Here is a 13,709-nt window from a genome sequence, read left to right as displayed (position 1 = left end):
ATAATTGTACACCTAACACTTAACTGTACTCCACAAAACCATAATAAAAAATATTGATTTAATAAAAAAATAAAATAAAATAGAGGAACCAAACAATGACATCCAGACTAGGTATGCAGCAGTTTGACAAAATACATTGATCTGAACATAAATCTTGTATATAGAGGAAAGAAGAGACTGTCCAACAGTTCCCTGTAAATATTAAATCTTTTAACTAGGCTTTGACAAAATTAAGCATCAATGACTTCAAGATTATCATTTCAATAATAACTGAAGAACAAGTAGGTCATGTATCTGGCTAAGCTAGGCGCACATGCTTAACAGTTAGCTAAGTAGCAGGTACTTTTGACCATTTATGAAAGTTGAGTTGCCTAATGGGACACATGCCACACAGAAAGCTCCTCAGTTTCCATTTGGAAATAGGTGACCTTTAGGCAAGACTAAGACTCTTTTGATTAATGCTTTAGTCTATGACCATACCACCCTGAATGTGCCTGGTTTCATCTGATTAATAGGTTCGGTTTTGCTCTAATACATAGACAAATGAGCAAAATAAGCCCTCAGTTTCTATTCTGTGGGAAACAGCCCAATCTGCAGAGCACTGTCTGTGGATTAACTCAATATCTTATATGTATGCTATTTATTTTTCATTTATTTAATAATAGTTATTGAGTACCATCTATATGTACTGTATGTGGCCCACATTCCCTTGAGATGTTTCAAGAACTTTTAAATAAATGGATACTAGAGAAGAACTATTATCCAAGGAGGATCTGAAAAACTGATTCTGATGTTCAAGAGGTCCCCACATTAAAAAAATTTGGAACCGTTGACAAAGGCCATATGCTATAATTTTAGTCTGAAAAGTTTTGGGGAGATTTTACAAAGATTTCACATTTAAAATTTCAAAGATTTTACATTTAATTTGACTACAAAAAAAACTTAGTAAAACTCCTGTCTCCTTTCAAACACTTTCATGTTTATATCCCATAACTTAAAACTTCACTGTCAAATCAGTTGCCTTCATAGACAACCCAGAAACTTAGCGATGAGTTCTACTTCTTTGTCACTAGGGAAATTTGATCATTTATTACTGTTATTAAGGCCACTTAAATTAGAAAATGGGTAGGAAAACTTTCTGGAGCTTGTCCTACAAACTGACATATAGATTTTCTTTCAAAATCTGCCATTGACTTCTTGGTTTTTCCTTAACTCTTTTCTTGGGAAAAAAAGAAAGAATTTCTTGGCTTTGCGAGTGCCAGAAGAAGTCCCACACTTGGATTTCTCTCAGTAAAAGATTCAAAAAATCTTGCTGTAATATTTCTGGGTTACGCAGGTATTCAGTTAGTATCTTTTAGCTTTGGAGAATAGATACATCAAGTTGTGGGTACCATCTATATTTTTAAATGACATTTTGAAATCTTGACACATTTATTGGTCTCTGTATACAGAGAGAAAGCATGCCTACCATTTTTGCCTGAAGGTGTCACTGTCTTTTAAAAGTTCTCCCCATTCTCATTCTCTTCCTCTTCTTTCTTTTTCTTTTCTTGGAGGTGACATTTTCAAAAGCCGCAACCAAGGTCAAGTAGCTGCTGTTTTGGCAGGTTCCCTGTACTTCCTAAAGCTTCCGGTATCATTTTTGAACTGCAAAGTTATATAAAGTCTGCTACTTTAAACTTTCTAAATAGTTCGGTGATCTACCCCCTTTCCTCATAGCCACAGCATCTATTCAGTCCAAGCCTTGCTTGTCTCTGGCCTAGAGAAGTTTATAGAAATTCATGAAAAAATATTTGAGTGAAAGCAAGCTAAGTGCTTTTGCCATATTTCCAAAATGACTCCTAAGGAGAAGAGTGACAAATTTTGTAGGACAATAAATTAATTGCTGCTTGCAATTCCTCAGAGTTCTACTCTTTCTTATGTGAAGTATAGGGGTGCAAACCTTATTAATCCTTAGTGGCATTTTTATTGGAAAGATAAACTGGAAACAATATTTCAGGATTTCAAGTAAGATTCAAAATGGTCCTTTAAAAGAGGTAACCTTCCACTCAAAGAATTGTGAGCTTTAACAAAGCTTTCCTTTTTTCATTTTTATTTTTAGTATAGGCGTAATACAATACCATATATTTTCTTTTTTCTTTTTATTATTTTTATTTTAAAGATGTGCAGTATAATTCAGGATTAGCTATACAAGTGGACATTGTACAGGTAAAGATTGGGTCTCCCTTTGGTCCCAACTTTGCCTGGTTTGTGATCAGGTACCCTTATTGATATTGTGCCCTCCACTCCCTGGCAATATCCTGCTACTGCCAATACCTTTTTTATAGTATTATGATAAGTGTTCAGGATCCACTATAAGTGAGAACATATGGTACTCTGTTCTTTGTTCTTGTGATAGATCACTGAGTATTATTGACCCTAAAGTCATTCAAATTGCTGTGAAGCCCATATGTTTTTCCTTTATGGCTGTGTAATATTCCATCATGTATACGTACCACATTTAAAAAAATCCAGTCCAGTTTTGATGGATATCACTGTTGTTTCCATGTTTTTGCTATTGTGAATAGTGCTGCAGTGAACATGTGTGTGCAGGTATCTTTTTTGCAGAATGATTTGAGTTCCTCTGGGTATATACCCAGTAGGGAGATCATATGGAAGGTCAATTTCTAGTTCTTTTAGAAATCGTCACACTGTTTTGATAGAAGTTGAACTAGTTTGCATTCCTACCAGCAGTGTAGAAGCAGTTCCTTTTCTCTGCATCCTTGCCAGCATCTGTTGTTTTATATATTTTCATAGTATTATATTTTATTCTTGTTTTATCAGAAAATGTTATATAGCACTTACTACCTATCAATTTCTGTCCAAAAATTTACAAATATGAACTTATTTAATAAATAGCATAGAAAGTAGAAATCTTTCATATTACCATTTCCCAGAGATGACTATGCTCAGTCATTTGATATATTTTCTATAGCTTGTTTTCTTTTCCTTGAATATGTATATTTTATATTATTACTATAATTACTATCACATTTTTATTATAATAGAATAATGCTCTTTTAGCCAGGCATGGTGGCTCATGCCTGTTATCCCAGCACTTTGGGAGGCCAAGGTGAGAGGATTGCTTGAGCCCAGGAGTTCAAGACCAACCTAGGCAACATAGTGGTACCTTGTCTCTTTAAAAAAACAAAAACAAAAACAAACCTAGTGTGGTGATGTGCATCCATAGTTTTAGCTATTTGGGAGACTGAGGCAGAAGGATTGCTTAAGCCCAGGAGTTTGAGACTGTGATATGCTGTGATGGCGTCACTGCATTCCAACCTAGGTGACAGAGTAAGACCCCCAACTCAAAAGAAAAGAAAGAAGAAAAGAAAGAAAATTTAAGAATAAAGATCTTTTGCAATCAGACTTTTTTTCACTTAGCTGTATGTAATGGGCATCTTTTTATGTGAGCACATCTAATTATAGACCATTATGTTCAAAGGTTACATAGTTTTCCATTGTGTGAATAAGCTATGGTTTATTTCACCATGTTTGCACTGAAGAAAATCTATGCTGCTTATAACTTTTCACTAATAAGCTTTGCCTAGCAGGGAAGTTCTTTTGAAGGCTAAAGTTCTAGAAGTAGGAATATTGATTTGAAAGCTGCCAATAGTTAAAATTTCAACATATTTTCAAATTGTTCTCTAATATATATTTCCTCCAGAAATGTACTAGTATACCTGTTTTTTAAAAACTTTTAACTTTTTTATTTTAAAGATGTGGGGTACAATTCAGGGTTAGGTATACAAATGCTCATTTTGCGGGTACCCTTGTTGATGAGGTGTGCCCCCCGTTACCCAGGCAGATTCCCACTACTACCAATCCTGTTTCCCCAACCCCCTCCTGGCAGTTTCCCGCTACTGCCAATCTATAGTATTATGATAATTGTTCGAGGTCCACTTATGAGTGAGAACCTGTGGTACTCAGTTCTTTATTTCTGTGAAAGATCACTCAGTGTTATAGACTCTAAGTTCATCCATGTTGCTGTGAAGTTCATGATTTTGTTCTTCTTTATGGCTGCATAATATTGCATTGTGTATATGTACCACATTTTTTTATCCAGTTCTCTTTTGATAGGCAGCATGGTTGGTTTCATGTTCTTGCTACTGTGAGCAATGCTGCAATAAACATGTGTGCAGGCCTCTTTTTTATAGAGTGATTTGAGTTCTTCTGGGTATATTCCCAGTAGGGAGATTGTGGGGTCATATGGAAGGTTGATTTTTAGATCATTTAGGATTCGCCACACTGTTTCCACAGAGGCTGTGCTAGTTTACACTCCCACCAACAGTGTAGGGGTGTTCCCTTTTCACCACATCCTCTCCAGCATCTGTTGTTTTTGAGTTATTGATGATAGTCATCCTGACTGGAATTAGGTGGTATCTCAGTGTAGTTTTAATTTGCATTTCTTTGATGAATAATGGGACTGAGTATTTTTTCATGTATCTGTTGACTGCTCATATGCCTTCTTTAGAGAAGCGTGTATTCATATCTTTTGCCCACTTTGTAATGGGGCTGTTTGTTTTTTATTTTTGGCATGTTTGAATTCCTTGTATATCCTATGTGTAAGGCCTTTGTTTGACATACAGTTGGCAAATATTTTTTTTCCCATCTGTGGGCTGTCTCCCTGCTCTCTTGATGATTTCCTTGGCTTTGCAGAAGCTTGTCGGTTTGATGAGGTCCCTCTTGTCTATCATCTCTTATGGCATGAGCAGTTGGGGTTTTGAGCTATAATTGGTTGCCAGTTCCAATTTCCGTAAGGGTGTCTCCTGCATTTTCTAAGGTTCTTATAGTTTGAGGTTTTACATTTTGGTCTTTGATACATTGGGAGTTGATTTTTGTGTATGGTGATAGATAGGGATCTTGTTTTAATCTTCTGCATGTGATCAGCCAGTTTTCCCAGCACCATTTACAAATAAGTTCTCCTCTTCCCAGTCATTGGTGGTGAAGGCTTTGTCGAAGATGAGTTGGTTGAGGAACTGAGGCTTTGCTTCTGGAATCTCTATCCTGTTCCATTGGTCTATATGCCTGTTCTTGTACCAATAGCAGGTTATTTTGATTGTTGTAGCTTTATCATAGAGTTTAAAGTCTGGGAGTGTGATACTTCCTGCTTTGTTTTTTGCTGCCGAGAATTGTTTTGGCGATTCATGGTCATTTATGTTTCCATATCAATTCCTGTATTGTCATTTCCAGGTCTGAGAAGAATGCTGGTGATAATTTAATGGGTATGTGTTAAATCTGTATATTTCCTTGGGTAGGATGGACATCTTAACAATGTTGATTCTTCCAATCCATGAGCATGGAATGTATTTCCATTTGTTTGTGTCATCTTTGATTTCTTTGAACAGTGTTTTGTAGTTTTCATTGCAATGGTCTTTGACTTCTCTGGTTAGGAAGATGCCAAGGTATTTGATTTTTTCTTGGCTATTGTGAATGGGATTGTGCTTTTTATTTGGGTTTCTATTTGTTTATTGTTGGTGTATATAAATACAACTGTCTTTTGCACATTGATTTTATGCCTGGAGACTTTGCCAAAATCCTTTATCAGTGCAAGGTTTTTGACAGATTCTCTTGGGTTTTTGAGGTATAGAATCATGTTGTCTACAAAGAGGAATAACTTGACTTCCTCTTTTCCTATTAGGGTACACCTGATTTCCTTCTCTTGTCTGATTGCTTTAGCTAGGACTTCCAAAACTATGTTGAAAAGGAGGGGTGAGAGTGGGCATCCTTGTTTTGTTCCTGTTTTCAGGGGAAATGGTTCCAATTTCTGTCTATCAGTATGCTGACTGTGAGTTCCTCATAGATGGCTCTTACTCTTTTGGGGTATGTTCCATCTATGCCTAGATGTTCAAGGATTTTTATCAAGATGGGTGCTGGATTTTATCAAAAACTTTTTCCGCATCTAATGATATAATCATGTGGTTTTTGTTTTCACATCTGTTGATGTGTTTAATTATGTTTATGGTCTTATGAATGTTGAACCAGCCCTGCATCCCAGGGATGAAATCTACTTGATCATTGTGGATGATTTTTGAGATGTGTTGTTGAATCCATTTTGTTAGGATCTTGTTGAAAATTTTGCATCTATGTTCATCAAGGATATTGGCCTGTAGTTCTCTTTCTTTGTTGGATCTTTGTACGGTTTGGGTATCAGTGTGATGTTAGCTTCGTAAAATGATTTGGAGAGAGTTCCATCTTTCTCAATTGCCTGAAATACTTTCAGTAGGATTGGTATCAGTTCCTCCTTGTATGTTTTATAGAATTTTGCTGGAAAGCCATCTGATCCAGGGCTTTTTTGTGTGTGTAGGTAGTTTTCTTATGACACAGTCAATTTCCTGGATTGTTACTGGTCTATTTAGAGTCTCAATTTCTTGTTCCAACTTGGGGAGGTTGTGTGAAGTCAGAAAACCCTCCATTTCCTTTAGGTTTTCAAGTTTGTTTCCATATAAGTGTACATAATAGTCTCTGGTAATCTTTTGTATTTCTTTGGACTCAGTTGTGACTTGATCTTCTGCATTTCTGATTGTGTTTATTTGGACTTTTTCTCTCTTCTTCTTGGTCAGTCTAGCTAGGGGACCATCAATCTTGTTTATCCTTTCAAAGAACCAACTTTTCTTTTCATCGATTTTTTTGTATTGTCTTTTTGTCTTCTATATCCTGAATTTAGGTTTTTATTTTGGTGATCTGGATTCTTCTGCTGAAGTTAGGGTTTTGGCGGTCTTCCTTTTCCAGCTCCCTTATGTGACTTGTTAGGCAGTTATCTTGTGATCTTTTCATTTTCTTCATGTGTGTTTGCAGAGATAGGATTTGCCCTTGTAGTACTGTTTTCATGGCATCCCATAGGCTTTGGTAAGATGTTTCTTCATTTTAATTTTTTTCCAGGTATTGTTTAATCTCTGTTCTGATTTCCATGTTGACCCAGGAGCTGCTTAGTATCATGCTGTTTAGTGTCCATGTCTTTGTGGGTTTTGGGGGAACTTTGTTGGTGTTAATATTTATTTTTATTCCACTGTGGTCTGAGAAGGTGCATGGCAGAATTTCAGTCTTGTGAAATTTGTTTATGTTTGATTTATGGCCAAGGATGTGGTTGATCTTAGAGTATGTTCCATGTGGTAATGAGTAGAATGTATATTCCATGGTTGTTGGGTGGAGTGTTCTGTAAGTATCAATTAAGTCCATTTGGTCAAGCATCACATTGAGGTTCTGGATCTCCTTATTGATTTTTTTGTCTTGATGATCTGCCTAGGGTTGTGAGTGGGGTATTTAAGTTTCCAGCTATAGTAGTGTTAGAATCAATATTTTTTAAAGTTTACCTAGAAGCTGCTTATGAAAGTTGGTTCTCCTATGTTGGGTGCATATATGTTTAGGATGGATATTTCATGTTGATAGACTGAACCTTTTATCATTATGTAGTGACCTTTCATATTTTTTTAAATTTTTGATAGCTTAAAGAGTATTTTGCCTGATATTAAGATTGAGACGCCTGCTTTCTTTTGTGAAATTTTTTTCCCATCCTCTTACTTTGAGTCTGTGAGTGTGTTTTCTGGTGAGATAAGTCTCTTGGAGATAGTATATTGTTGCCTCATGATATTTTATCCATTTTGCCATTCTATGCCTTTTCAGTGGTGCATTTAGTCCATTCACTTCAGGCTAATTATTGAAATGTGAGAGTTTATCCCTGTCATGAAGTTCTTATAGAGTTTGTTGTTGTTTGTTTGTTTTCTTTCTTCTGATTTTTGTGTTGATTCATGTGTGTTTTCAGTTTTTTTCCTGCATTCTTGTGAAGAGCATTGTCTTTCTTTTTTTCCTTTCTCTGTGTTTAATACTTTAAGTGTTTCTTGTAGAGCTGGTCTGGAGGCAGTGTAAGCTCTTAGGAGATGAATGTCTGGGAATACTTTTAATTCTCCTTCACTGATGAAGCTTAGCTTAACTGGGTAGATTATTCTTGGTTGAAATTGTTTATCTTTGAGAACTTTGAAGATTGAGCTCCAAGCTCTCCTTGCTTGAAGTGTTTCTATGGATATAGTCTGCTGCTATTCTAATTCATCTTCCCCTGTATGTAGTCTGACTATTTTCTCTTGCTGCCTTTAGAATTTTTTCTTTTATACTCACTTTGTGTAGGTGAATTACTGTGTGTCTAGGAGTTAGTCTACGCATTTGTTGTCTTTCTGGGGTTCTCTGAAACTCTTGTGTTTGAATGGTCCTGCCACTGATGAGATGAGGGAAGTTTTCTTGGATAATTCATGGAATGTTTGCTCAGTGGTGGTCTCAGTCTCTCTTTCTGCCTCAGGAAGTCCAGTGAATATTAGGTTCAGGCTCTTGAAATAATTACTTACCTCTTGAAGGTTTTGCTCTCTTTTTAACAGTTTGGGTTAGTTCCATATTTTGGTTCTCAAGCTCTGAGATTCATTCTTCTGTTTGGCTAATTCTGCTTTCTATGCTTATCAGTTTGTTATTTATTTCATTCACTGTATTATTTATTGCTGTTATCTCAGTTATCAACTCCTTCATTCTTTCCTCTTTTCTCTCCTTGATTCTATTTATTCTCTCTATTAATATCTTGGTATGTGGGTTTGTGGTTTGAGACCAGTCATTCTGGAGGCTTTTCATTGTTTGTGTTTTGAGGTCTGTATTCTCAGTGGCTGACCTCTCAGTGGTCTTTGTGAGACCCATATTCTTCTTTTGGTTTTTCTTCATTTATGTAGATTTTCCTCCCTTTTTTCCTCCTTCCTTCTTCTTTAATTCTGTTGTTCTGTGATTGGGGGTGGGGGTGGGGTGGGGTAGCTTTTACTTCTGTTTGCTCAAGCTCCTATTTTTCCTTATGTGGATCCTCTGGCGTTGTTCAATTCTGAAGCTGGACTGTGGTGGGGGGGCTGTACATTTGCAGTTTTGAGATTTAATTGAGCAGGGATCTGTGGTTCAGAGACTATCTGCAGACCCCAGTATCTGCTGACATGTGTGTTGGCACCCTGGAACCTGCTTCCCACTGCCTTACAATTGGTCCATGCAGTGGGGATATAGGTTTGTCCCCTGAAAGCAAAATGAGGTAAGAAAAAGGAAAAGAATGGAAAAAGGAAGGAGGGGAATGAGAGGAAGGTGGAGAGAGAGAAGAATAAGAGGGAAAACAAACAGGCATACCAACTAACAAATGAAAAGAGACACAAAGACAGAGAAGATTAAAAAACTAAGAAATACACACAATCATACAAATACAGAAACCAGCAGTGCTCCCTCGCTGATATACTCTCCCTAAAAAATACCAGTATACAAACAGAAAGTCTAAAAAATAACGGCAATAAAATAACAGAAACAAAGCAAGTATGAAACCATAATCAAAAACAGAAACAGAGAGGAAAAAACTAAAAACAAGAAAAAAACTTGCTCTGAGGTTGTTCCTGTAAATTCAAATTTCAATTTCTGTTCTGCTCTCCAGCTCCTCCCCTCTGTTCTCACTGCAGGCTGATAGGCTTGCTCTCAGCATGGATCAGATGCCTCAGGCCTACTATGGGAGGAGGGTGGATCAGATCTGGGCTCACCCAGCTTGCTGCCTGTCAAGTCTCCCACTCAGATATGATGTGTCTGTGTCTGATCCAGTGTTGAGGAGGGGATTCTGTCTTTCTGAGTTTGATGAGATTACCTCTAGGTCCCGAGTTTGAGGCTGAGTGAAACTGGGTGGGGTGATGCAGATCTCTGCCTGGGCCTGGGACAGAGAAAATGGCTCTGGTTGGTGTTTCCTCACTGGTTTTGGGGCTTCTCTCCAGTTCTCCCTGTTCTTCTCTCTCCATGGATCCGGGCTCCAGCTACTTTGCTGTCACAGGTGATAGCGTGGGCTGGGTGCCAGGTGATGAGAATCAGCTGAATTCGGCAGGCTTTTCTCAGGAGAGTCCTGAGAACAGCAGATGATCCTGCCTGCCAGCAGCTTTAATCTCAGGGTGGTGGGGGGTTGTAGTCACCTTTGGAGGAGAGCCCTGTGTGCATGAACCCAACTCCTCTCTTCACTCACCCACTGGCACAACCCACTCATGCAGGAAGTCTTTATGGATACTTGCTTTTGTGGAGACTCTCATAGTCTGAACTGTTCCGTTGCCATCTTGCTGGAAATCCCATTAAAAAAAATCTGGTACCTGTTTTTTCATGCCCCTTAAAAACTGGATATTACACATTTACAAAAATGTGCACCCAATTAAGAGACAAAGAATAATAAATGACATACATGTTGTTAAAGATAAAGCAAGAGGAGGTTGGGAAGGTGGTGGCCAAACCATTCAGACTATGTGAGTTCTGGTGCTAGTGAGTGAGTGTATGGAAAAATTTGAATATGTGCTGGTGAGTGAGTGGGCATGTGAGTGGCTGACTGAGTGAGTACTAGGGAGCTAGCAGCCAGGGCTCTCCTGGTGTAGCGGCTGGTGCCACAGCTGCTGGATTTGGACCCTAGTGATTCCCGGGATGCAGAAACCAAGAGTCATTTTTTTTCTTCTTCTTTTTAAAAAATCAACAAAATGCTTCTTGGAAAGAAAATGCTGGGAGGAACTAAGTGGGGGCTCATGAGCAAGTGGTCATGCCCCTGGTGCAACAGCTGGTGCTGCAGTTTCTCTGCTTGGTCCCTGGCTCTTTCCAGGTAACAGAAGCTGAGAGCTATTTTTTTTAAAGGACAGTTTTCCTGTGGAGAAGTGGCAAGGGGAGACCATCACCCCAGGCTCTGCCTCACCATTGCAGCAGGAGAGTCTGCTGGCCACAGGCTTTGCCTCACCACTTCATTGCCTAGCAGGGCACTGGCAGCAGGGGCTGTGGAGGGAGTCCAGAGGCAAAGTCCTATGGAAGAGGACAAGAGAGACACCCCACTACCACCTTGAACGCAGGGCAGGAAAGTGCTCCAATTTGCTCACCACGGAGCAACAGACCTGATCTTTGTGACAGGTGGATCAACTACTCAGGGATTGATCAAGACCCAGAGGGAATATCCTGAAAGCACAAACTTCAGAGGGACCTGATTAGTGCCGAGTTCCAGGCATTCCACTCCCTACCCTGATCCAACTTGTGGAAAAGGGTATGGCCAGAAAAGGACAAGGAAAGACTACAAAGAGATCACTGGTGAGCCTGGGGCTGACCCAGACCTCCTCCATAGCAATCCTCTGAATATCAGGCCCACATAGCTTGGGCCATACTGAGAGGGACAAACCCAGGCAGAGCCTGGATGTCAGTCACAATAGGAGAACTGAATTCCAGGATAGGACTGGCTGGGGCACCTCCACCCCACCGCCCACAAGTACATACCCGGGGAAGAGACAATCCCATACCTCCCAACTGGAGGAGATCTCCTTGACCACACAAGAGTGGGAGGGGAGGACTGTAGCCCCACCCACCTCCACTGCTCCTCCTCCTTCCCTGCTCCAGACACTAAGGAGAGAGTGAAAGAGTTGGCTCTGCAGGAGAGACCTGATCAGAGGAACAATTACAGAGTCTACCCCAAGAGGGCATTTGAAATTTTCTTTTTTAAAAAATTTCTTGACTGTTTGTTAGTTCATCTATTTTAAAAATATTTTCTTTTGTGCATGAAAGTGTATGTGAGGGTTTGATCTTCATCTCCCCAATTTTTTTCTTTTCTTTTTTGTTTCTTTCTTTTTTTATTTGTCATATTCTGTTTATGAATATGTGAATGATGGAGTATTCATCTTTCAATTTTGATGTTGTTGTTGGTTTGTTTTTGCTCTTTTGTTCTTCTGGGTTTTTAAAAAAAATTTTTTTGTGGATTAAGTTGTGAATCAATATATGTGTGAGGGTTCGATCTGTATTCCTTTTTTTCCCCAGTCTGTTTTTCCTATCTTCTTGGAGTTTTTGTTGTTGTTGTTTGTTTTGTTTCACTATGTTGTTATTCCAGTTTGTTTTGGGGTGTGTGTGTATGTCTGTGTGTGTGAGTTTTCAATTGTTTTTTGTATTGGTTTCTGCTTTGCATCATCATATAGATTGGTGGTGGGGAGTGGGTCTCAGGGAACACATGCCACAATAAGTGAACACTGTAATTTGCAAGTAGTTTATGAATCCTAGTGCCCCCTTCCCTACTTTACTTCTATTTCAAAAGCTACAAGAGATAGCAAAGTTTCCCATCCATCATCCTATTTCAAAATAGAACAAATCCAGAGCCAAGATCAGGGAAGGATGGAGGACTGAACAGACATCAGAAGGGAAAGCCTCTGACACTGAATAACATAACTAAAGAAAAAAACAAGAGATCTGTCACAAATGAGGAAAAACCAAGGGAAGACCACAGGCAATTTCAAGAGTACCAAAGATAAAAATCTTCAAAAGTCAGACCATGGTGCCCAATAAATGAAAGTCACCAATGACTGGCCCCAGAATATGACAGGGATTAGGGAGTAGATGGAAAGAGTGAATAAGACTCAATAAAGACAAGATGCAACATTGAAAGAACTTGCAACAGAGATTTTGGCAATAAAAAATGTCCTCCAGGAAATAAATAACAAGATGACAAGCATGGAAAGCAGAATTAATCTAACTGAAGAAAGAGTCTCAGAACTTGAAGACCAGAACATGGAATTAACCCATTCTGTAAAAAACATAGAAGAAGACTCAGAAAGAAAGAACAAAGCCTATGGAGATGTGTAATTATATCAAGAGGCCCAAACAATGCCTGATTGGTATTGCAGAAGAAGAAAGGAAAATGGAGAACAACTTGGAGCAAGTATTCCAGGAAGAAGTTCAAGAAAACTTTCCCCATCTCACCAGAGATGTGACCAGTCAAGCACAAGAGATACAGAGAAGCTCAACGAGACATCAAATGAGAAGACCAAACCCTAGACAAATGATAATTTGCCTACACAAAGCAAGCACAAAAGAAAAAAATCCTAAAAGCAGCAAGAGAATGGTCAGAATACCTACCGGAGAAAACCAATCAGAATAGCAGCAAACCTAACAGCAGAAACACTACAAGCAAGAAGGGACTGCAGGCCTATATTCAAAATTCTCAAAGATAAACAGTTTCAACCAAGAATTTCCTATCCAGCTAAGCTCAGCTTAATTGGTGATGGAGAATTAAAATCCTTCTCAAAATTCAATCCCTAAGAGATTATGCAGAGTCCAGATCAGCTCTACAGGAGACACTTAAAAAGGTATTAAGCACAGAATATACAAAAAAAAGAAGGACCACACACTTCTCAAGAGAACAGCAGAGCACAGAATCAACAGAGAATACAGCGCAACAAGAAACTTGAAAACACACACATACATCAAAACCAAAGTTACAAGAAAACAAGCAAAAAAAGAAAAAACTTTGTAAGAACCTCATGACAAGGATAAACAATCACATTTCAATAATCAGCCTCAATGTGAATGGACTAAATGCACCACTGAAAAGACACAGAATGGCAAGCTGTATAAGAAACTATGACCCAATTATTTGCTGCATCCAGGAGACTCATCTCACTACAAGGGACGCATACACACTAAAAGTTAAAGGATTGAAAATGAGTTTCAGGTAAATAGATCACAAAAGAAGCCAGAAGTTGCAATCTTAATATCAGACAAAATAACCTTTAAGCTATCAAAAATTTAAAAAGATGCAAAAGGACACTACATAATGATAAAAGGTTCAATCCATCAACAAGAAATATCCATCCTAAACATATATGCACCCAACAAAGGAGCATCAGCATCTA

This window comes from Carlito syrichta, unplaced genomic scaffold (assembly GCF_000164805.1).
Source record: "Carlito syrichta isolate Samal-C Ts95f unplaced genomic scaffold, Tarsius_syrichta-2.0.1 Scaffold316693, whole genome shotgun sequence".
NCBI lineage: Eukaryota > Metazoa > Chordata > Mammalia > Primates > Tarsiidae > Carlito > Carlito syrichta.
The sequence above is the reverse complement of the archived record's forward strand: the minus strand, read 5'-3'. Positions refer to the sequence as shown.